Source organism: Vigna unguiculata, unplaced genomic scaffold, assembly GCF_037176805.1.
Source record: "Vigna unguiculata cultivar grain cowpea cultivar isolate G323 ecotype 2 unplaced genomic scaffold, ASM3717680v1 ptg000312l, whole genome shotgun sequence".
Lineage (NCBI taxonomy): Eukaryota > Viridiplantae > Streptophyta > Magnoliopsida > Fabales > Fabaceae > Vigna > Vigna unguiculata.
In genome coordinates this window covers 72,501-76,916 of record NW_028196947.1, presented here as the reverse complement: position 1 = coordinate 76,916, position 4,416 = coordinate 72,501, and positions in this window count along the sequence as shown.

Genomic DNA, 4,416 nt, shown 5'->3' with positions numbered 1-4,416 from the left:
TTCACATGTTAGGTGTAGCTGGTGTATTCGGCGGCTCCCTATTCAGTGCTATGCATGGTTCCTTGGTAACTTCTAGTTTGATCAGGGAAACCACAGAAAATGAATCCGCTAATGAAGGTTACAGATTTGGTCAAGAGGAAGAAACTTATAATATTGTAGCTGCTCATGGTTATTTTGGCCGATTAATCTTCCAATATGCAAGTTTCAACAATTCTCGTTCTTTACATTTCTTCCTAGCTGCTTGGCCTGTAGTAGGTATTTGGTTTACCGCTTTAGGTATCAGCACTATGGCTTTCAACTTAAATGGTTTTAATTTCAACCAATCCGTAGTTGATAGTCAAGGTCGTGTAATAAATACCTGGGCTGATATTATTAACCGAGCTAACCTTGGTATGGAAGTAATGCATGAACGTAATGCTCATAATTTCCCTCTAGATCTAGCTGCGATGGAAGCTCCATCTGTTAATGGATAAAATTTTGATCTTAATTTAAAGTAGACGAGTTTTTGTTTAAAAATAAAGGAGCAATATCAACTTTGTTAATATTGCTCCTTTATATTGGATATTGGATTAGTAATCTTTTTTTTAGATTTCTATAGATTTATACATACGTTTTTGATTGATTTAATGATTCCTTATCTTTTTTTTTTTCCTTTGTTAGAAAAAAAAGGATAATGAAAAGGTAGAATTTGAGATATAGATCATTTTTACTATAAGGGCGGATGTAGCCAAGTGGATCAAGGCAGTGGATTGTGAATCCACCATGCGCGGGTTCAATTCCCGTCGTTCGCCCATATCTATATATAGATAGATATAGATATTGTTTAGGTTTTCAAGTATAAATCTGAAATAAAGAAAAATGGCTACTTCTAAAACTTATAAGTACGAATTCTTCAAAATAATAATTATTACAAAAGATATATTTTTGAGATAAAATAGATACATTTATCTATTTCACAAAAAAAGAATATATCCATATCGTGGTTTCCTCTTATAATACCTCAGGTGCTAATGAAACTATTTTAGTGAAATTTAACTGTCTCAATTCCCGGGCGATTGCGCAAAAGATTCGAGTTCCTTTTGGATTTCCTTCTTGATCAATTATAACTGCAGCATTATCATCATACTGAATTATTATACCGTTGCTACGTTTTAGTTGTTTACAAGTACGTACAATTACAGCTCTGATCACTTCAGATTTTTCTAAGTTCGTATTTGGTACTGCTTGTTTGATTACAGCAACAACAATGTCGCCAATATAAGCATATCGTCGATTACTAGCTCCTAGGATTCGAATACACATCAGTTCACGTGCTCCGCTGTTATCCGCTACATTCAAATGAGTTTGAGGTTGAATCATATCATTTTTTTATTATTTCAATCTAAAAAAGGAAGTAAAAATATTTTGTGTTCAAAAAAAAAGGAACCTATTATTGCCTTTTTTCTTTTCATTCTAAAGACCTATTTTCTTTGGTTCTCTTTTATTATCCTGAAATAATGAATTGAGTTCGTATCGGCATTTTGGATGATGCTATTGAAATAGCCTTTCTTGCTATATTTTCTGGTACTCCACCCATTTCATAAAGTATTTTCCCAGGTTTAACAACAGCTACCCAATATTCGGGAAATCCTTTTCCTGAACCCATACGTGTTTCAGTAGGTCTTACTGTAACCGGTTTGTCTGGAAAAATACGTACCCATATTTGTCCACCTCGGCGAACATTTCTTGACATTGCCCGCCGTCCCGCTTCTATTTGTCTAGATGTTATCCAAGCTGGCTCAAGTGCCTGAAGAGCATATCTTCCGAAGCAAATATTATTACCTCGATAGGATATTCCCTTCATTCTTCCTCTATGTTGTTTACGAAATCTGGTTCTTTGGGGGTTATAATTGATGGTTGTTTTTCAATTCCATCTTTATTACAGAACCGTACATGAGATTTTCACCTCATACGGCTCCTCGCGAATGAAGTAATTCAAATATCTATATCTATATGGATATAGATTCTATCTAATCGATAAAATAATAGAAATAGTCATATGTTTAGTAAATAACGAAATCTCGGTATTTTTTGAGATTTCATACAATCTTCGAAATTTTTAGATCTTGTTTTCAATATCGATTCTTAGAATTGGCAAAAATATAAAAAAATTCAATAAAAGAAAAATTCTCGCGGGCGAATATTTACTCTTTTATTCTCAAATTCAGATGTAATGAAATTCAGATGTTAATGTAGGGTACAACTCCTAAAAAATGGATTGTTTTTAGGTTTCTTCCGCCATCCCACCTAAGAAATCATTAAGATTTGTTTTCTTTAAGATTTTTTTAATAAAATCTTAAGTCTTAAGTATTTGCAGGTTTCGTCGTTCCCATCGCCTCTCGATTAATGGTTAGGTTTTAATTCGACAATGGAGCCTTTCTCATAGCTAAAAATTAATAAAATTTTTTTAGAATAGAATATTCATTTCTTTTTTCGTGAATCAATATTATCAGTTTTTCTTGATTCAGAGCTCTTAATTTATTGACATTAAAAATAAAAAAAAAATATATATATTATTCTTTTTTATTTTTAAGGATGCTTTAATACACTATCTTTTCTGAGATGACCCATAGACCTTTACATATTCGAATTCTATATCATTGATATATTTTAATCTCTTTCTTTCACCTTTTCTTTTATCTATATATTTTTATTGCTTTACAACTAAATAATCTTTTTTTTCTTTTATCTTTCACAATTTTTCAGTTGCTATATTCTTTTTTTATTAAATTTTTTTTCTTTTGACTAATTCTTTAGATCTAGATAATCCGAAGTGATGTGTTGGTTATTAGTTCTTTTTAAATGAATTGATACTATTAACCGGTTTCTTTTTTTTTTTTAATCATTCTAAAAAACTAACGAGTCACACACTAAGCATGGCAATCCTCTATAAAATGATTAATTTCTTTTTTTAGTCGATTCAATCTTATAAAATAGATAAATTTTTGAGAATCAAAATCGAGTAATTTTTTCTTTTTTGTTTTATATAAAATCAAAATAGGACATTGAATTATTGAATAGAAAGAAGGACATATTTTTCTTTATTTCGAAAATATCCAAACTTTTATCCCTAAAACTCCATAAATAGTTCGAACTGTATAACAACAATATTCAATTTTAGCTCGAATGGTTTGGAGAGGAACCCTACCTTCTCTGATCCATTCGACACGTGCAATTTCTTTTCCATCAATACGTCCTGCAATCTGTACTTGAACTCCTTTTGTACCTGCTTGTTCAGTTAATTCAATAGCTTTTTTCATTGCTTTACGAAATGAAACTCTATTCTTTAATTGTCCAGCTATAAATTCTGCAAGAATATTAGGGTGTTTATAAGCATTTGTAACTTTTACAATAGCAATGTTTAGTTTTCTATTCACACAATTCAGTTTTTTGTGCATATTCGTCTGTAATTCTTCGATTTTTTGAGGCTTACCCTCTATTAATAACTTTGGAAATCCCATATATATTATGACTTGAATCAGATCGATTCTTTTTTGAATCTTTATCTCTCCAATTCCCTCGACACCCGAGGATATTCTTCTATTTTTTTGTATAAAATTTTTTATCCAATCTCGTATTTTTTTATCTTCTTGTATATTCTCAGAATATTTTGTTGGTTGTGCAAACCAAATAGAATCATGACTTTGAGTTGTACCAAGTCTGAAACCAAGCGGATTTATTTTTTGTCCCATAATTCCCCACTACTGTACATAAAATTACATAAAATGATATTTCTTATTTGTGTATTTTTTATCTATAGATAGATCTTTATAACTCATTATAGCTCATTGACTAAGTTCGTTGAAATTTCTATTGTGACTATCATCGACTATTGTAAAATAAACAATTCAAAAAATCGAATAAAAGAAGATATTCAACTAAAGCAAATAGAAAATTCAAATAGAAATTCAAGTATCATAATGTTTTATTTATGTACAAATCACATCAATTACTATTTGTACTGTGTGTTGTAAATAAAATAGACATGAACCTTTTTTTTTGATTTGACCAAAAGACAAGGCTTCTGTATAGAGGTTCTTCTTTATCATAAGAGTCTATTTTGACAAATCAATAAAATATTGAATTGATTGAATTCTTCATTAAAAAAGAATTTTATTATTATTATGAATTATTGAATTCATTTAATGAATTCTAAAAGAAATGAGTTGAACTTCATTTTACTAAGAATTCAATTTTGTAATATTTCTTTATGCATTACTATTTAAAAATGGATGTTCAAATTAACGTTAACGACGAGATCTATTATCATTTTTCGCATGTCCTCGGAAGTTTAGAGTAGGTGAAAATTCTCCTAATTTATGGCCTACCATACGATCTGTTATATAAATAGGTAAATGTTCTTTTCCATTATGGATA